Source organism: Bidens hawaiensis, unplaced genomic scaffold, assembly GCF_021521415.1.
Source record: "Bidens hawaiensis isolate Kalapana, Puna unplaced genomic scaffold, B.hawaiensis_p1.1 tig00002343_1, whole genome shotgun sequence".
In the NCBI taxonomy this organism is placed as follows: Eukaryota; Viridiplantae; Streptophyta; class Magnoliopsida; order Asterales; family Asteraceae; genus Bidens; species Bidens hawaiensis.
Genome location: NW_027491127.1, coordinates 3,565,111 through 3,586,954, shown reverse-complemented (window position 1 = coordinate 3,586,954; position 21,844 = coordinate 3,565,111). Strand labels below are relative to the sequence as shown.

Genomic DNA, 21,844 nt, shown 5'->3' with positions numbered 1-21,844 from the left:
GAAATCGTCTAAACAAACGGTTATAGCTAGATCCACGATGGAATCAGAATTCATCGCCCTAGATAAAGCGGGCGAAGAGGCAGAATGGTTACGCCAATTTGTTGAGGATATACCAAGATGGCCTAAGCCGACATCGGCCATCTGTATACATTGTGATAGCCAATAGACAATTGGCAGAGCTCATAGCACAATGTATAATGGCAAGAATAGACATATTAGACGTAGACATAATACGGTACGACAACTAATATCTACTGGAATTATCACCGTTGACTACGTGAAGTCAAAGGATAATATTGCGGATCCGCTAACAAAAGGCCTAAGTAGAGAGTTAGTTCAGAAGTCGTCCATGGGAATGGGACTGGAGCCCTTGAAAAATTAAAGTTCATGCGAAGGAAACCTAACTCAACAGACTGGAGATCCCAAGAGTTGAGTTCAATAGGAAAACCTACTTGTATGAATTAGTGCGGTCACCGTGGGGGGATAACACTACAATTTTTAAAAGGGAGTTTACCACGTAGCAAGGTAACCTTCCTAGTCCATTCCTAAAAGTGACAAGTGTGAGGCTAAGCATATGGCTTTTAATGATTCGACCAAGGTAGTCATACATGGTGAATCACCTATGTGAGAGAGAAGTGGGGTCGCTTCGAAGGGTGTTGTTAGGCACAATACTTAATAGCTCTTGCAGAACCATGCGCATGTTCATGACCATAACGAACATAACTATGAGGACTTGACTTTGTTAGGGAGAGTCTTGTGTGAAGTATATTGTCGTCTACACAAATGGCAGACGAGTTCAAAGACATCACTGTCTACTCAGAGCCAGTGGGCTAAGTATGCTTCATAAGCAAAGGTTCAAAGGATAACACCTACCTATTGTATGCAAGATTCAACTGTTGAAATCTAATCGGAATAATGTTGTTGTTTCGACCTCCATTCATGTGGGGGATTGTTGGAAGTTTTAAGTGTGTGAATGAAGGAAGTGGTGAAGTGGTAAATGCTTGTCCCACATCGGATTGGGAACAAAATAATGAATAGTTTATAAGGTGGAGCCCTTACACCCATTTGAATTATTTGTGACATGTTTTACCATAAGTTCTACGCGCGCATGGGGGGTGCAAATTTGGGTTTCCGGACTAGAAATTCATCGAACTCGTGCGTGCCCGCACGTCCCGCTGACACGAATGCAACTCCGAAAACCCGAGCCCGCGTGAGACGATTTTTTGAATTCGTTTTTGAAATTCAACTCGGTTGGTCTGGTCAATACCATTAATGATCATAATGATTATGATTATTATTATTAAGTTTCAATTATGCACTAATGGTCATTAGATGAATATTATTATTCTTTAATATTCTTTAATGGTCATAAACTCTGAATTGATTATATGTTTATGACTTTTGGTTATAAATAAGATGACTATTCTTTAGCCAAGACACACCAACGAAAATCACACTTCATCTTCTTCTTTTCTACGGCAGCAATATTATTTCGTTTTCGTTTTCAGTCAAGTGATCGAGTCCGGCAGAGCACCGATTCTGTTTCAAACCAGAGTACCCTGGGAACAGACCGAGAATCTGTTTAAGGGAATTGTGTTAAACACAAGCCCGGTTTACTGTTGATTGTTACATTATTTCTGTTGATTATTAATACAAGATTTCCAACACCCTACTCCCCACTTGATCATAAAAACATTCCCGAACCTTGGCCCAAAAAACTCGAGCTTTTTGAAAGTCGGCTACAAAATAAATAACCAAAAATGTAATAAGTACACACAAAACTTAAAAGATATATTAAACAATAAAATTCACGAAATAATTTACCTGCGTTCCGATTTTCGGATATTTCAATCCAAACTTTCTCCAACGCAAGTTTCTCTTCTTTAGACCATGGAGTAGACTTCCGCTTCTCTGGTGCCGAAGGACCATCCGCTTCGCAGGTCTGCTTCCCCTTATTTTTGTGGGATCGTTTTGCCGGCTTCTCCGGTGCCGACTCCGATTGTGTTTCCGGAACCGAATAATCGGGGTGTGACATCTCAATGAACTCTTGAAACGAATCGTCGTCCATGTAGTTAAATCCCTCGGGAAATTGAGTGTCGTTGATGTTGATATTACCCCAACCCGACATGGTTTGTAACTTGATAGATTCTTAAATTATTAGAGAGAAATGTAGTAAGAATGGTGTGTTATTGTTATAAAATGAGGTAGTTATTTTTAGTGTATTATTTGCAAAAAAAAAAAAGAATTTAAAATAGCCCAACGGCTATTTTTTTGAAAACCAAAATAGCCCAACGGCTATATCCTCACGCGGTCATAGCCACGCCGGACCACCGCGCCCCCAACCACCTGAGGGGTGTAGCGGTGTTCGCGAGCCACGTAGGCTGTAAGGCCCCAAACCGGTAGCCCTACTTTAGCGTCGGATTTACTCATAAACACAGTTCTTACAATCAGAGTTAATTAAAACTTTCGCGGAAACGTTTACTTGAAGCATTCGTTACAAAACATTCAATCTCTTCTCTGATACTATAAAACAAATCATTATATTTAAAACATCTTTTCTTCCATCTTAAGATGCCAGCCGTTCAATCCATGCCATGTGCCATCCTCATGCTAGTTCTTTGGTCTGATCACCTGCGTGCATACTAAAAGTCAGCTACGCTGAGTGAGTTCTAGTTAATCAAGCAACTTATCATACAACCACTACATGCATCTTATACGTATCCGCAGACACGTAGTCCACTATCTAACCTGCTTACCTTACCACTTAGCCTCTTATTTACACCTACCACCTTGCCACTTTGCCACTTTAATAACGTATAACGTTATGCCACTTTGCCACTTTAATAACGTATAACGTTATGCCACTTTGCCGCTTTAATAACGTAGTCACGTATAGGCTTACCCTACCACGTACTATCGTCGTGCCACTAACACTCTTACTACACTCATGCCATTTCAAACACGCTCTACCTCTACTTGTCTACATCATGCTTCATATCATTTACATAATAAGCAAGTCACATCATAGCATTCATACACACTAATAACCACTTGGCAATCACTATCCTTGGCGATGCGTGCAATATCCGAAGATCGTTTACGCACCAACAAGTATTATATAATAGCTACCTCGTATACTATAGCATACACTTACCACTTAAGGTAAGTGTATTCACACTTCACATCGAGTATGCACACAGCCCAGAAAACATAACAAGGAAATGGGGCTAAAAACTCACCTGAATCCTGTTACGCTCTCCGTCAATAGTTATTCCCTTCTTGAGCTGTGCACGGCTAACTGTATAATATTTACACGTATCAATTAACTACTACTACTCATGTTGTATTTCTATCTTTATATGACCCACAACGAACGGGGGTCCGGGGGCAGCGCCCCTGGCAGCGGGGTCTAGGGGAGGCAGCCCCTAGCAGGGTCCAAGGGGCAGAGCCCCTGGCTGGGGTCGAGCTGCCAGGTCAGCTTGGAAAAATTTTATTTCCATTAACTGTCTTAACACATTTTTCATTAGGTTTTTAATTTATTTTCTAATCGAACTTAACTTTAGGCGAAGTTAAACCTTAAGCGAACTTAGCTTTAGGCGAAGTTAAACCTTAGGCGAACTTAGCTTTAGGCGAAGTTGAACCTTAGGCGAACTTAGCTTTAGGCGAAGTTGAACCTTAGGCGAACTTAGCTTTAGGCGAAGTTATCATCAGGCGAACTTAGCTTTGCAGGCGAAGTTCATCAGGCGAACTTAGCTTGCAGGCGAAGTTGTCGGCTGCAGCTACTGTTCGTCCTTAATCATCTTCGTTTCTTAACCAAATAACTCGATTTAGGTATCCACGGAATCGTCTGACCAGCGCCTACAAACCCCAACCATCAAATCGGCCTAACATCGATGTTTAAGGGGTGCGATTTAGGCATATAGGTTACGGGTTCTTTTATCAATCGATTAACCCATCAAATCTTAACCATTTTCAGTAAGTTTAGCTTTGTAGGATTCGTTTTTACCATACAAACACCGATCTATCATTTCTATACTAATCCAAACCTAAACGAACATGTTCTCGATATAAACGTACCGTAAATGAGTCGAACTACGAACACGAGCTGGTCTTGTTGCTTTGGTTCGTCACGACGATCTAGCACCAACGAGCTCGGGTCCTTGCCTTTGGATCTTGGTTCGGGTTGTGTGTGTTTTGGAGTGTGTAGAGATTAGGATGGATAAATGGATGGAATGGAAAGGATTGGGGTTTAAGGGGGTATTTATACTCCCTTAAGCCCATGGACCGAAGGCCCATATTTCCTTTTGGTCCATATCTAATCCCATCTAATTATCCTACTAAGTCTTCATATTTTGCTATTATTATTATCGTTCCACTAACTCGTTTATTTCACCCGACAAAATAATATATTAAATATTACTTTAGAAATTTCGGGATGTTACATAGGCGGCCGCGCCCCCCGCTCACCCCCCACTACCCTCAGCCTTACACGAACTAGTTATTGGTATTTAAGCTTTATAAGTACTTGTTTTTTAATTATAGCACGACATCTACGTCAATAATATAAATAATGTGTAATATCAATTTTTTTTATTAAAAGGAGTGTGGTTATTATGAGATCTGAAAATTTAAGATATCGGGTATGATATGTTAATAAGTGTTTAACGTAATCAAGTAGTATAATGTTAGTAAATGTTTTTAGAACCGTTGACATGTTAATAAGTGTTTAGTGTATTCAAGTAGCATAATGTTAATAAATGTTTTTAGAACCATATTAGGTAATAGGACTTGCATAGTTGGGTGATTATATACCCCCTTCTATTTAAGTCGGCCGGTTTAATTTGCTGATTTTCCCCATTTTGTGAAGTACAACAAACCAACAAGGAAACAAATAGATACGAAGAGTCATATCTGGGCAAAACAACAAAGATACTCAACGTCTCATCTGAACATAAAAACGATGAGATTTATATCAAGTTTGTCTGTTTATATTTTATTTCTTTTAAACTGTTTATACTATTTATAGTAAATTGGTAGGTTTTAATATAATAAACGTGGTCATGCGTTTGAGTCACACGGATAACAATGAAGTAACATCAATCCAAAGTAGCTATAAAGACCGGCTCTGGATTTCTGCTGCATATAAGGAGACCTATAACCAGAGAAACACTTTCGATATGCAAAAACTGATCACCGTTAGTGTTGCTGCATGAAAGAGGTTCTCAACTTCTCCATGTGACCAATCTCCGGAATGTGAATCATTAATACAACATCAGAGTCAAAGTATAAGTGAAAGTAAGGTGTCGGACTTACCTTGTTCAGAAACCTTCTATCTATAGTTTATACTAATTCCCAATCCGTTAAGAGTAAAACATTCTGTATCTGGTTGGTCCAAGGTCACACACATGAGACAATGTTCAAACCACCGTCTTATCACGTGACATAGAGACTTATCTTTAACAGAATTTAAACTAACAAGTTAAACCGTATTCTATCAATTACTCCATTCAGCACAACCCCAACTAAATTTAAAGCTATTCAAAAAGCTTGGGCTGGCGGCTCGCTCGATAAAATCTCGAATAAACCTAACTAAAAAACTTGATTCGAAACAACCCGAGCTAATTCATCTCATTTTTGTCTCGACTCGTTTGCTCGAAGTTAGACTCGCTAAACTTCAAAATCAAGCTCGAGCCTAGCTAAGCTACCTCATATAATTTCAAACTCGATATCAAACCCGCTCGAACTCGACTCGTGAAATGAACTTACCCCAACCCGATACAGAATATAATCGGGTCTAAACTCTAAAACACGTTATAGACTTACATCACCATCACTCTCAGATTCCACGCTGTCAACCCAATCAATCCAACGGCTCAGATTCACTCTCATATCGAGTAAATAACAATTAAACGGCTCACATCTTCGACATTAACCTGTCTCTCTCCACACCAAATTCCTCTCTCAACTATTTCCACCACCACCGTCGTCAACCACCGCCGGAAAACCCAAAAAAAATAAAAAAAATGAGGATTTCAACCAAAATTCTCACCGGAGTCATATTATTCCTCTTCCTCTTCACATCTCCATCAACGGCCGAGATCAAATCCCTCAAGATCCGATCAGACAACCGTCCAATGATCCTCTTCGAGAAATTCGGATTCACACACTACGGCTTCGCCTCCGTCGCAATCTCCGGCGTCTCCGTCACATCCACTCTCTCACAACCAGATCCAGCTCGCCTAGGCTTCTTCTTATTATCCGAAGAGTCGTTAATCCAAGTCCTCTTGGAGCTTCAACAAAACCCTAACTTCTGCGTAGTAGACTCCCAATTCGTTAAGGTTCTTTTCAGATTCCGAGATCTATCACCGCCACCACAATCAGCTTTCAACCGAACGTACCCGGTCACTCACCCGAACGAGTACTCGTTGTTCTTCGCCAATTGTAACCGGCAGTCGCTGGTTACAATGGACGTCAGAACCGAGCTTTACAATACAAATACGAATACGAATCAAAAGGACTATTTGCCAGCTGGAATGACCCAGCTGCCATCCCTTTACTTCACATTCTCTGTCGTGTATATTTGTTTTTTAGTGGGGTGGATTTATTTATGTGTGAAAAATAAAACGTCCGTGCATAGGATCCATTTGTTAATGGGTGGGTTGGTTGTTATGAAAGGGCTTAATTTAATTTGCGCGGCGGAGGATAAACATTATGTTAAGGTTACCGGTACTCCCCATGGTTGGGACGTGTTGTTTTACATCTTTCAGTTTATTCGGGTTGTTTTGTTGTTTACGGTCATTGTGTTGATCGGGACTGGGTGGTCGTTTCTGAAGCCGTTTTTGCAGGAGAAGGAGAAGAAGGTTTTGATGATCGTGATTCCGTTGCAGGTTTTGGCGAACGTGGCGTCGATTGTGATTGGCGAGACGGGGCCGTTTATTAAGGATTGGGTGACGTGGAACCAGGTGTTTTTGTTGGTGGATATTATTTGTTGCTGCGCGATTATTTTCCCGATCGTGTGGTCGATTCGGTCGTTGAGGGAGACGTCGAAGACGGACGGGAAGGCAGCGAGGAATCTGGCGAAGTTGACGTTGTTTAGGCAGTTTTATATTGTGGTGATTGGTTACTTGTATTTTACGAGGATTGTTGTGTTTGCGTTGAAGACGATTGCGGCGTATAAGTACCAGTGGGTGGCGAGTGCGGCGGAGGAGATTGCGAGTCTTGTGTTTTATTTGGTGATGTTTTATATGTTTAGGCCGGTTGAGAAGAACGAGTACTTTGTGCTTGATGATGAGGATGAAGAGGCGGCTGAGATGGCGTTAAGGGATGAGGAGTTTGAGCTTTGATACTGCGTATTGAGGTTCGAGGATCGGGTCTTGTTTTATCTTTCATACTTGTCTAGATGATGATACAATGCGAGTTATCAACTTAAACTTGAGTTAGTTTTTTGTCGAACAGTTTGATGTTACTTTACTTTTTATTTTACGTCATAACAACTATGGATTTACTGATAGTGTGCATGTGTTCAAAGTTTTGTATTTTCGTATCGGCTTATTTGTTAATGTGTTCATTGTTGATTTCTTTGATTTATTGCTTACTTCAAATGCATATCTGCCTACATAAATAAGCAATCTTTAGAGACATTTTTTTTCGTAATTAGAACCGTTGGATTCCTTTTAAGATTACTAGATTAGCATGGTTTAATTTAAGGCAAGATACGTAACACCATAGTGATTTAAGTACTGAACATGTTACATGGTTTTTGTCGTTTTAGCTTTCATGGCAGCATTATATATGCCTTTTCTTGCATTTTGTACTTGATGGCCGGTGCTGTAAGCCTGCAATGCCTTGATTGATTTGAAGCATAGTGTCTTCAGATTTTCATTGGGGTAACTTATGGTTTTAGACTCATTTTTGAGGCAAAAGATTAAAGTTTTTTACTCATAACTATAATCGTGACAGACAGATTGGTGATAGAATTCTAGGAAAGTTTGTCCAACGATTAGATTACTAAAATACTAGGGGTGCAAACGGCTCGGGCTCGGCTTGTTTAACTTATACGGAGCCCGAGCTCGGGTCATTTCTAACTCTATTTTCAAAGCTTGGGCTCGGCTCGTGAGTAGATTTTCAAGCTCGGGCTCGGCTCATGAGTAGATTTTCAAGCTCGAGCTCGGCTCGTTTACTATTTATTAATAATTAGTTTTTTTATATATATTTTTTTCAATTTAATATTATTTATAAAATAACATATATTATCATATTAGTTATATTTTTTTATAACATTATATGTATTAATTAATAATTATTAAATATATATAGTAAAAAATTATATAAATGGTAAGCTCGTTTAGGCTCGTGAGCCGGCTCGAGCTCAATAAGTGAAGCTCGGGCTCAGGCTCATTTATTAAATGAGCTTACTTTTAGGCTCAAGCTCGGCTTGATCGAGCTTTTTTACTAGTCGATCTCGAGTAGCTCACGAGTGGCTCGGCTTGGCTTGTTTGCACCCCTATAAGATAGTAAGCAAGTGATGTAGGCTCTTGTCTGTAGCTTTAAGTAGATTCATATATATAACGTGTCAAAATGTATTATGTATCTGTATCCCACGTAAGTACCGTAACCATTCGTTTGGAGTAATCGAGTATGAGTACAGTTGTTAGCTAGATGTTGATCTTCTCAAACACACCTGTAATTGGAATTACTGATCATTTACGTGCACAAATTTGCGATATTGTTCTGGAACCAGTCTTCTAGCTTCAGTGTCTCTGAATTCTGACTCGACATGTAGTAGTAATTTGGTTGGTGATCTGGCATCCTTTCGAGTTCTTGCATGATTCAGTTCTCATACAGAGTTGAATTTCTGCCATCTTCCTGTTTGTTCTTAAGTGGTTTATATAGACTATAAATGGTTAAGTTGCCAAACCAGTTCATTTTTAACCTTCAGTGTGCCACCCGAGTCTCCCTGGCAGAGATCTTATGCTCGGATTCAACTGTTTTCTGCCTCCTTGAAAGCCATCTATCTAGTAAGGAACTCGTTCATTTCTGAAAGTGTTTTGTGATGACATCTTTCTTGTCAAGGCGTGTCCACTAAATTACCCATTAAAAAATGATTTATCATCTTAAACACGGTAAAATTAGGCTTATTAACTGCGAGTAATGTGGGTGTGGGTCGTTATGTCTATAACTCAAAAAGTGTTTTGATGATAAATGCAGACATGTAGTAACTGTAGTTATAATGAAAGATGCATAAGATCATGTACATTAGAGAAAGCTAATGCATTGGGTCAAAGTCGAATACATAAACGTTGAAGTGGTAGGAGTATGAATTGATGAGTCAACATGCCCATGGTATTAGGGGCTGTACTTCCTGACACTACCTAAACACGACACGGAAAATATGTTTTAGGTTGGCTAACACGACCCGCTTTATAAAACATGTCAACCAAAACAAGACACGTTTAATAAACAAGTTAATGCGAACGTGACCCGATTAATAAATAGGTTAATACAAACATAACCCATATAATATTGAAAAATTGGATTTTAATAATTCCAACTTAATGCAGTTGGCTGATAATAATCCAAACTTTGAAAGTAGCTGTCATTGGTCCCAATTTTCACACTATTTATTTTCATTGGACCTCCGTTAAAAAAAACATAACGACGTTATGTTTTTTTCCAAATTTTAAACTGATATTTTAGGGCTTTTGATCGGAAGGAGAATACGAGTCGATTGATGTAAAACTTACTTCCAAACGGTGGTCCAAACGACTAATGGAAGCTTCAATTTCGGTGTTTAAACTTTTAATTAACAAAAATCAAGCTGTTTGAAGTGTCGTTTCAAGTTAAGTTTTACATCAATCGACTCGTATTTTCATTCCGATCAAAAGCCCTAAAATATCAGTTTGAAATTTGAAAAAAAACATAACGTCGTTAAGTTTTTTTTAACGGAGGTCCAATGAAAATAAATAGTGTGAAAGTTGGGACCAGTGACAACTACTTTCAAAGTTGGGATTATCAGCGTTGGGATTATTAAAATCCAATTTTCCTATAATATTTGGATTGTGTTGATCATTTCATAATCCTTTATTTCAAACTTTTAAAAAAATGGTGAACCATTAACCTGGAATGCAACTATAAAATGAAGCAAGCACAAACCTCGATCGTTGTAGAGTGTTGACGAGATCAAGATTGCTGAAACTGATGAGAAAGTTAGATCCTTGCTTATCATAGCTATTCCTAACGACATCTTTCAGTGGACCCACCCGAATCAACAACCATGGAAATGAAGTGTCTCAATGATTATGGATCATCCAAGGATCAACCAGAAGAGACAATACATACTAATAGGGGTGCAAAAAACAAAATTGTTTTCTGAACCGAATAGAAACCAAACCGGTACTCTTTGAAACTAGTTTGGAACCCACAGAAACAACAGGTTCATGATTGGTTTATAATCCTCCCCATTGAAACCGGTATGTAACCAGTTAAACCAAATTGAAGCGTTTGGAAATAAACAAAACCGGTCTGAAACATAATCAGTTTGTAACTCAAAACATATTTTCACTTTTTGTTGACAAAACGAAACCCCGAACCGGTTTAGGGTTTAGAATCGTTTGAAACAAGATTATCAAGTCTCAAAAATGAATTGATATAACTTACTGAAATGTAACAATGAATTTGGATTGAATAACTCGATCTATTACAACCATAAAAATATAACTAAAAAACTGATTACGAACTCAAAACCATAATCACAACTTTGATTAGGCTATATAGACCATGACTACAATTAGATATGGACTCAAAACTCCTAATTAAATAATAACTATCATAAATTAAATACAACTTATTTAATTTCTCTCTAATCTGATTTAATTAGTTGACCCAACTCTATAACTCGAAACTGACCCAACCTGAACCACCCCGTTACTCGAAATAGACCCAACCTGTCTCATTAACTCGACGGGAACTAACTCCAACAAAGTCATGTGAAGGACATGAACAAATACAATACACATGGGATAATAGAAAAAGCAACTAGAAAGATATAGGTTTAGTGTTAAAAGAAAGGATATCATGTCTCATACTACAAGAGCATAGTTGTGAAGGATGCTGACTACTTGATTGGTGTTAGTTTTTATATGAATTATTGGATATTAGTTATGTTATAAATGTATCCATACTGCTATAACATATCATATTTTGCTTTAATTTGTTTTCGTATTTTTTAGGTCAAAGAGATTATGAGCTTAAATGGTAAAATATGATGGTTATCTGACAATTTACACATGAAAGATTGTTATTAAGGATTAATATGTCAATTATAAATGAGTACGAAATTAGTTGGTGGAGTTAATTATTAGTTAAAGAACTCATGTGGTGCATGCAATCTAATTAATTAGATGAAATTAATTGGAACTCCCACGTAGAGGTGAACAAGCATTTTTAGGAACATCAATCGGGTAGGAACCCAATACTAGGTTGCACCCTCATCTCTTGTACGGGTAGGAACTAGCTCCAGGTCAGGTACATCGGGTCGGGTTCAGAATTCAAAACCGGGTATTTTGTGCACACTAGTTAGTGTCTGTAATCATTTTGGATGTGATTAATTCTTGTGTTGATTTGAAAGACGATTTATAGTATTGTTGTCCTCATCGTGTCTAGTACACACTAGTTAGTTAAGGATGAGACCGTTGGTGTCTAAGTGCGTAGATCATGTTCTAGGCAAGTATCAAAATAACAATTGTTTAATTTAGCTATTTTCGTAATTTTTTTTTTCACTCTCGGGTTTCCTTTTTGCTAGTTGATGATTAATATGTAGAATCTTGAGATGCTGATTCTTGCAAATTCTTTCATGGTGTTTGTACTTACAACGACATAGATATTTATGTCTTCTTTTGGGCTTTCATAATGTAGTTGATAACGTAATACACTTATACACGTATTAAATGCTTCTGAAATTTTGTTAGTAATGTAATCACACTTGCATGTTGTTCCAAACTTGCAATGACTCCATATCTTTTTATGATTTTCACTAATATATGTAAGCACATTTTTACGTACTCCGGCTATTCTATTCAATAGCATTTCATGCTCGCCGTAAATTTTTGTGAAAGATCTCACCACAAAAACGTTTCTTGAAATTACTATGTAAGTCCCTATCTGTGTACAATAGAAGCTTGAATTTGTGTTATTGCCATTTCTAAACCTTTTTACTTGCCTAAAGAGTCCACAAGACCATTAGGCATATGATTGCCTTTTTAAGTAATTCACATAATCATATCCATGATTTTTAGTTCTCTAGTTTAGATACATTATAGGCTACCGGAAAAAAGGTATAACTAGTGTCAACTGTTCTGGCATTGACCGATACCTGTTAAAATTTAATTTTAACCTTCACCACTTACAGAATACTATGATTTTTTCTCACCATGTGGTTCGTCAATAACTTCATCTTGAACCACATACCGAATATTACATTCTCGTCTAAATTGTATTTGGTGCACAGTATATTAAATTCTCAACAATATAACGAAAAAGTTAATTTAGAATCAAGCTTAACAAAGTTTGCTTCATGTCGTATTTGTCAACAGTACAAATACATTTTTGATAGCCGAAATAATATCGTTTCCTAGATGAATTTTTAGTTTTAGCTTATACTTAGAAGCGGGTTTGAAAAAAAAATTTCAAACTTATGACCTATAGTATTATTGAGCATGCAAGATTACTAAATGAAATAGTCGGTGTACGTAAAGCATCGTACATATATTAGTGGGAATCATAAAAACGATATGGAGTCGTTACAAGTTTGCAACATCAAAGTGTGATTACGCAACTAATAATATTTCAAAAATTAAGCATTTAACTATTGGATACACACATTGCATTATTTATTTTTCCATATCGAATTCAGCATAACTTTGAATTTAGAAAATTGACATCTTTGACTTTAAAAGTCAACGGTATAACTTTTATTCTACATTCAGGTTCTGAATCCCTCTAGAAATTATTATATGTAATAATTAAGAAGTTTGGCAACACAAGATTGGTTCACGTGACCTCACGTGGTTGGTCGGCCTTTTTATTTGCTTTTAATTTGTGGGTTATATATTCACGTCGGTTCGCTGCCGTAAAATACGAGTTTTTTAATCATTTTTTTGTACCTTGATCCCATAATCAACGAATTCGTATCAGTCCGCAACTGCAACGTGCGTGGTTTTTTTGGCCACATTTTTATATATTTTAAATATGTTAAATTGTTGTGTTTGAGTGTGGACGAATTTATGGTTTGCTTTATTTTTGGCGTCATAACCAGATACCAACCGAGGTGTCATCGGTTCGTAACTACGACGCGTGTTTTGTTATGTTAACTGTTGTATTTTTTGTGTTAAGTTTTTTTTTGGGGGGGGGGGGTGTTGGTTTATTACCGGTTTTGAAACCTGACACCATTGAATTCATTTCGACTCGCAGACGCACTGCACGATTAGATAAGTTGTATGAGTACGACGGTCGATAACATCAACCCGGCACAACGCGCCAGGAATCTTCCTAGTTTATTTATATAAACCATAAAAGGTAAACAAATGGATCAAACTTCAAAGGCCCCATTAAAGTACAACAGGATGAAAAATACAGATACAAACATCTAATCAAAGTTATCGATTTTAACAGACGTAAACTCATCTGCGACTTCGAAGTGTCCCACTAAACGCGCGAAAAACACCATTTGTTGTTCGAGCGTGTGCTTAATATTTTCAGCCTGCATGTCACAAAATGAAAACATATGATGCAACTCTATACGTAACATAAAACTTAAAACAGTAACTGTTTATATTATCGTTATCTATCCCTACCATTCGGAAACCGTGCTGCTCGCCTTCATATTCCACAAGGGCCACAGGTAATCCTTTTGATTTCAATGCTCTATATATTATTCTTGCTTGTTCAGGATTTACCACCTGTAAAACAATATGCATTAAGTTTGTGTAGCTGTGTGAAAAAAAAATTATAAATAAATTAGAAACTGATTTTCATTACCTTGTCTTCTAATCCATGAAAGAGGATGACGGGGCAAGAAAACTGATTGACCGAATTGATAGGGTTTCGCTCGATGAAATCTTTCTCGCTCCCTGTTGCAAATTTTTAGTCTTTTTAATTAAAACTAACGTAAATAGGTTTATATTTAATGCTCACAAGCGATGGTCTCAGAACCGGCTTTATAACTAGTCGGGTACTAAATATATATAAACGAAACATTTAAAAGCTCTTTGATTGCTCACTATCTTCTCTCAAGCCACCAGATCGTTTTATTTGTGCTTTATTTGTAAATGAAGGTTTCTAATGCATTTGACCCGAATTCACGGGTATGGGTCTCACCAAACCCAGATAGCCCTTAAACGGGTTATAACATCTCATTAAATAAAAAATTAATCTTACCAAATATTTGATATGAAAATCCTATTAAATAGGGGGCATACTAAAAATTAATATCCATTTTTTTAAAAAAATATATTATTTATAATTAAGAAACAATTTATAGTAAAAAAAAAGCGGGGTCATGGGTCTCACAAAGCTCAGATAGTTATTAAACCGAATTATAACATCTCATTTATTTGTGAAACACTTTCATCACCAAATCCTAAGTATATTATTAACTTCCTTACAATAAATAAAATTAAAATCCAGCAAAATATATAAATATTATAAACGAATAATGTAAAACAACCCCGTAATACGGGGGATAAAAGCTGGTAGTTTCATATATATACCTATATATTTTTTTAAAATTTAAGTTATTTATGACGTCATCTGGTTTTAAACCGGTGTTACCAAGGACAGGACTTGCCCGGTTATGAAAACTTACCAATAAGATTATCAATGTAGTAGGATTCAAATTTGACGATTTGCTGTTTTAACAACTTCACATCAGCTACCTGTTTGTAACCATCACATAACATTTAAGAAGCTACTATGTTTCATCATTGCTAATAATAATATTATATATAATAAAAGAAAAACTTGTAGCATAAATATTGAGTACTTACACCAAACAAAGAAGCACCAGCCTTGAATACATTCTTGAAAGCAAGTGCCGCCAATGTCGTGTAACCGCCAGCAGAGCACCCTGTTATGCACAATCTTTCACCATCCGCCTTTCCACAGTCTACCTGAACAAGAAAATAAATAAATAACTAAATGCAAGAATAAAATATTAAACGACTAGTAAACATATTTGTAAACTTTTAATACCAAAAACTGAGCGCAACTACAACAGCCGTTGACATCAACGACACCCCAGTTCTTCAAAAGTCTTTCACGAAACTTCCGTCCATAACCTTCACATTACGATAAAAATTATCATTAGCAACAATAATTTATTAAAAAAATAAAAAAAAATAACAGGCATACCACTGCTTCCACCATAATTCACATCCACAAAAGCCCATCCGCGACTAGTCCAGAACTGTATATTCAGATTCAAAATTCCGTGTGCTTCATCGGTGGGCCCACCTGTCGCAAAATGTGAAAAATAACACATATCATAAAACTACTTTAATAAGAACGAATATAAATGAAAACACATTAATATATCAAGTAGATAAGGGTATAATAAGTAGGGAATACAATTAATGAATTACCATGACTCTCCAATAACAACGGTGGTTTTTCTTCTTTACTAGCTTCATACATGGGATTCGTCGGTGGATAATAATACGCATTCGCCTTCTCACCGGGAACTTCTGTTGGAAATTCAATAAGCTCGGGAGAGCTAAAATAGGACTCGTATTTTGAACTTGTAGGCGACGAAGATCAAATAATCTTGAAATCCAAAACTTTTGATGCTTCTTCATCTAAAGTCACCTGTCCCGCATAATAATATGTGCATAAAGTAATAAACTTTTAAATGCTGTTACGGAAAAATTACTAAACAGGATTAAACCTTAGCTATTGACAATGGATGAACCGCGGATGCACCTTCAATATAGAGACAGTGTACACCTGAAGTCTACATGAAATTTAAAAAATTAATATAAATAAAGTTTAAAAAAAGAGTTTAAATGTAATTAAATTGAAAAAAGATTTGTGGGATTATTACAATATTCCTTAGATCAGTAAAAGGAATGTGAAGATGAATTAATGAACTCGTATTAATGTCCAAAACTCCAAGATATGACCTTCCTTTCTGCCTGTGTATCATTTGCATTTAATGATTTAAATAAATTAATAAAAGTAATATAATAAATTTGAAGTATGTAAAACTATTACCTGTAACTGCAAGCGATTAAGTTTTTATGTTCTTTGATCATCTCGTAAGAATTTATACCATACACCCACGATGGTCGTGTGAATTCAGCTTCTAATGAATATACAGGCACCACCTTGTTATCAGGTTCAACCTGTTAGCAAAAATGTATAAATAATTAACCAGATTATCTTGATGGAATTTTAAAAATTACATGCAAATACCAAATTGACCCAAATTTGGTATTCGGCATGAATTTGCTAGGCTGACACTTCTCTGAGGACATGGCCGAGGATATGAATTCTTGGAGACGTAAAATTAAGGTTAAGGACTTTTAGGGGACACATATAGGTTTTGGTTACAAATGTGTCTCCGGGTTTTGGCTGTATGGTCCATTTTTAAAAACTCCAATATTATATTTAGAATACCCGAACTTATTTAAGGCACTATTTTAGATTACCCAAACACTTTATAGTCTATTTTGTTATGTCATAAACTCATTCTAATACCATGATTTTGCTAATTGTTATGTTTATTACTATAACTGTAATCATTGTTTAAAAAAAGAGTTTACATTATTAAGTTCATTAAGGCTTAAAGGGCATATTTTTTTTTCTGGCTCGGCCGGGGTACGTGAATTCTCAGGGCTGGCCCTGATTCATTACTATTATCATTATTTTTATTTATCAACTTATTATTACAGATACTATTACTATTATTATTAACACTATTGTCTGTTTATTTATTGTAAATATTTGGTTTTTCCTTTGCTAGCTAGAGGTCTAGTGTTTGAACTTTGTGTCACTTTTATTCGGTTTCATACATATGGTTTTTGAGTTGGGGTCTCTCTGGAAGCAGCCTCTCTATTCTTTGGGATAGAGGTACGGTTGCCTACATCCCACCCTCCCCAGACCCTGCTGATAGCTTTGCTATTGGTGGGATTTTTAGCGGTACGGTTGTTGTGGCTGTACATGCAAATACAAAACCAAGAATTGAAATTACCCATCTGTAAAGATTCCAAAACCCAAGATTTCTATCAGTGACAAAGAACAACTCTCCTGCAGAAAAACAGATGCAACGAGTGTAAACTGTAAACAACCGATAATGCAGATGCCTAAGAGTTAATAATAATCACCTTCAGATGACCACTTTGGTTCAGTTGGAGATTCAACTATGGTAAGATCAGCCCCCGCCACACATACGTGTTTGTATACATCCCTGCATAATGATTTTGGTCAAAATACCAAACCAATATTATTCTATTTTTGGCAACCATATTTATTTATGCGATTACCCGCTATCAGAAATGTAACCAACCCAAAGTTGGGATCGGTCCCATGGCATGTCAGGATGGCTCCATTCGATCCAAGCCATCCGTTTTCCCTCGGGATCCAATCTCGGGAACGCATAGAAATCATTTCCACCGATTAACACTTTTGGATCTACATGCCATCGGTATAATGAGGAGATTTGAAATTATTTTTCCAAAAATAAATTCATAAATAAATAAAACATAGTATTAAACTATACCTTGAATAATACTGTCATTGAGTTCAATTGCTACAATAGTTGTGACGGAGCTCGAGACACTTTCACGTCGATCTGCCAAAAAATTAAATGAAATTTTTTTTACTAACAACTGATTAAAGTAAAACAGTAAATAGTGTTGATAACTTACCTTCCCTAACAGCGATATACCGATTACGTCGTTTATCATAAACTCCATCAGCATAGGCTACTAGAGGTCCACCAAAATCCGGAGTAAGTGCCACAGGTGGTGCCTCTGCTACCAAAACAATGAACATTCAGTATATACTTCTTTATCAGTTTTCAATATTGCTTTGACTTTTGTGGTCAAACCAAGTAGGTGATTTCTGATATTCAAACACTTCATGTGAAACCTGGTCGTAACCCGACACGGATGCGGTATCCAAATCGGTTTGGTAGGAACCAACCGAACCCTAGGGTTGAAATTGGGTTGTAACCTTATACGCTGAAACCGGTCTCAACTTTGCCTTTTTAACCCTTAACAGTTAACCCAGTTCCAACCGAACTGATTCCAACAAAAAGTGGTTTGACTATTGTTGACTCAAACTGAAACCTGTTCAACCCAAACCAAACCAAACCGGATTGGGAAAATAAACTTGTCGTCGGTCAAAATATCGGGGATAAATATCGGCAACATTGGACGATAAATCACCGATATTCCCAATATCAGTGTTTTAAGTCTTAATTATCATTTTTTAGTGTTCAATGTTAGTGAGTCTTAAATCAATTCCTACCTGCTACAATTGTTAGTGTTTTGCAAGTTGCAAAATGTTAAATTGTTAATGGTAGGAGAGTATACTGAATTATTAGTGTTAAATTGTTATATATATGAATTTTACATGATAGTAAAGCTACCGATATCCCACCGCGATAATCGATATCTCAGATATCGGTCATTCACCGATATCCGATATTTTTCCGCATTAACTGCATAGACCCTACCTTTGACCGATTCAAAGGTAGCCTCTTAATAGAATCATTAAGAGGTTACCAATCAGGCATCAGTAATTAATATTCAAACCTTTAGAACCAATGGACTGTTTGTATAGTCTCTGATCATTATAATTCGAGAAGAACACAATATCTCCATAAACCGAGAAATCACCACCACCATATTCATTAGCAACTGTTCACACCGAGAACTCATTTGGTGTTACATCAATATCTTCATCACCATCACCACCACCTTTAACCAGAACTGATCGTCTGAATTAATAATAAGAAACATATCAGAGCCGTCTCCGAGAATTGTTAAAAAAAAATTGGGCCTTCAGGTGAAAAAATTTTTGGCCGTTAAGCAAAAAGATTTTTGTCAGGTTTAAACAATTAAATTTGTATATAAGCTTTACCGGTTTAAGATTTGGTTGTGCAAAAAATGTGTTTTTTAATATAAAAATAGACTTAAATGAGTTGATTAAATGAGTTGAGTAATTGACTTTAAGAGTTTATATATTATTAAAAATACATATTTTTCTTTTCATAAAAATATATACTCCCAATGTTCCACTAAAAATGTCCACACTTCCTATTTTATTTGTCACATTACAAATGTCCAATTTCAAAATTTATTAGCCAATTTACAAGTTTACCCTTAAACACACACAACTAACATTTAATAAACAACATTGATGAACCCAATTTCCAAGAGCATTATTGTCATTTATTAAGCAAAAAAATAATAATTTAATCTACCTTAAATTTTGTGTTTTTCAAACTAAGAAACCTTGACCGGGACGGATGAAGTATAGATTAAAAAAAAAACTCAGAGCCTACCGGGTGATCGGGCCATTGACCGTCGACCACCCTGCCCTCCTTCAAAGCCGGCACTGAGCATAACTAGGGGTTTGGTGTAATAATAATAATAATAATAATAATAATAATAATAGTAAGAGTGGTATGTTTAATAATTAATACTAGTGAATGTACCCTGATTCAGTGGGACGTGATTCGAGCCAGAATAAGTTGCCGTGAGAGTCAACGGCGGTTCCGCCGAGAGACTTGCCGGCGCCGGAGACGACGTCAGAGGTGATAGGAGATGACCAGGATCCGTACGGTGCTGCTGTTACCTTTGCCGACATCGATGATGATTTCTACTTAGATATTTTTGTTTTTAAGTTGTTTGTTTCAGTTAAGGAACATGTTCGTTGTTAGCAAGCAACATTTTTTTCAATTAAAGGAAATCTTACGTGTAAACTTATTTTATTCGGGGTTATGATCGAGGTTGACTTCTCGATTGTCGTGAGACCGTAGCGGTCTCGCTTCGGAAGGAATCCGTAAACCTCGTCGTCCGTCGAGTTCAAAGTTTAAAACTAGGGATTAATATCATGATTCTTCCTTCACCTATTTGGGAAAATGATTTAACTGAGAATCGAACATGTATCTCTACTATGGAAGGCAGACTAGCTAACCAGTAGACCAAATTCATGTTTTAATGTTCCGAACATTCATAATTATGATATATTTTTTTTCGAAGGGTTAGAAAATAATATGCAAAATTAATACTTGACATTGTTAGCTTCACAAGTGTCACTCATACTTTGATGTGAGCAAAGTAAAAAAGGTTTTAATGAGAAAATGATTGTAGGGACCGGTGTGAGCTTGATATTTTTTAGCACGGCTGTTAAAAACTCATGGCTCGTAACTCGCTTGATTAATAAACCTAGTTAAAAAAACTGGATTTTAAATGACCTAAGCCAAGCTGGCTCATTTTTGTAACCTTAAGTTGTTCTACGTCGAGCTTATGCTCGAGCTGAGTCGAGCTACCTCGTTTAATTTCGAAGTCGAGCTCGAACTCACGTCGGCTCGACTCGTTAGCATCCCTGTTTTTTAGGGACTAGAAGGAAATTTAAAATCATGGTTTGTTATTAGAAGACAAACTAATATCTTTATGATGTTAGCACGCGAGAATGTGTTTAGATACTTTTATTATATAACTTATTTTATACAAATGATCCCATGAATTCAGATGTCATACTTCAAAGGTTTGTGTCATGGTAGAGATGTTGATTGGCGTTGCTGGTTGTTTAGTGTTTCAATCAGTGGCGGAACCAGGATTTTTAATTCAGGGGGTCGTAATATAAATTTTGTACTTTCGTCAAAGTACATTAGTCAATTTTTTTTACCATTTGTTAATTGTAATTTTCGAAGCCAAAAACATTTGGTTAGAGGCCTTTCAACACGCACCATCTTCTTACTAGCGCTCAAGTATTGTCTGGATAATCATTACTTGGTTTTCATAAGGTCGGGTAACGAACAATATCATCTCAATTTCTTTTAGTAGTATTTTCATTAGAATATTATGAATGGATGAATTCTTGACACTTGATGTAGGTTATTTACCAGTGTCTTTTTAAACATGCATTTCTACATCTAAAAACAATAGAAAATTACAACAAAAAAATTCTTTAAAACTATAGTGTACTTGTATCTAGAAATATATAAATAAATAAAATAAAGAATTATGTTCACAATTATTGATAAATAGCTTAATATTCGTTGAAATCAAAATTATTGATAAATAACTTAATAATTAATAAAAAGCCTTCAATGGTACGCGGTCAAATGCTAGAAAATACATTTTTAATCGATAATGCTATTAAGAAGTTTGATAGTATTGTTCCAATTATGCCTCTGGTTGGATCATTGGCAAAAGTGAATAGAAACTTACATCATGATGATTGTAGAATGGTCTATGGATTTAGACTTACAATGGGACTTTTTTTTTGTGTTGAGAATTCAGATCTGAAGGCGACGACTATTTTTATAAAAATATCTTGTTTTTTCCCTTTTTCTTTAAAAAGCCCGTATTCCAAGTGTTTATCCTAATAATCATAATAATAAAACTTCAATACAACATTGCATCTTCTTTTTCTTCTCAACATATTCAGAAACTTAACTTGCCGTTCATCGCCCACAACCTGCCGGAAAACTTTACTAAATTAATTTTCTTTTCTTTTAACTTTTATGCTTCAAATATGACTATTAAGAGGGTCCAACTATAACAAATGTTTTTGGCGATGAACTCCGGTAACCTTGAAATTTGGTCAGCTGACCCCT

At 36.3% G+C, this 21,844-nt stretch overlaps 2 pseudogenes across 1 annotated transcript; one reads left to right on the top strand and one right to left on the bottom strand.

The window, feature by feature from the left end:
* Positions 1-5,942: 5,942 nt before the first annotated feature.
* Positions 5,943-7,587, top strand: LOC143618983 (protein CANDIDATE G-PROTEIN COUPLED RECEPTOR 7 pseudogene; annotated as a pseudogene).
* Positions 7,588-13,585: 5,998 nt separating this feature from the next.
* Positions 13,586-19,895, bottom strand: LOC143618916 (dipeptidyl-peptidase 5-like; annotated as a pseudogene). Its single transcript, XR_013151108.1, has 18 exons — positions 19,715-19,895; positions 18,810-18,994; positions 17,919-18,023; positions 17,771-17,842; positions 17,535-17,682; positions 17,376-17,458; positions 17,243-17,298; positions 16,264-16,394; positions 16,094-16,184; positions 15,938-16,003; positions 15,636-15,858; positions 15,406-15,507; positions 15,247-15,332; positions 15,042-15,164; positions 14,861-14,930; positions 14,035-14,126; positions 13,851-13,955; positions 13,586-13,756 (listed from the first exon to the last, which is right to left on the bottom strand). The product of XR_013151108.1 is annotated as a dipeptidyl-peptidase 5-like (transcript).
* Positions 19,896-21,844: the final 1,949 nt, after the last annotated feature.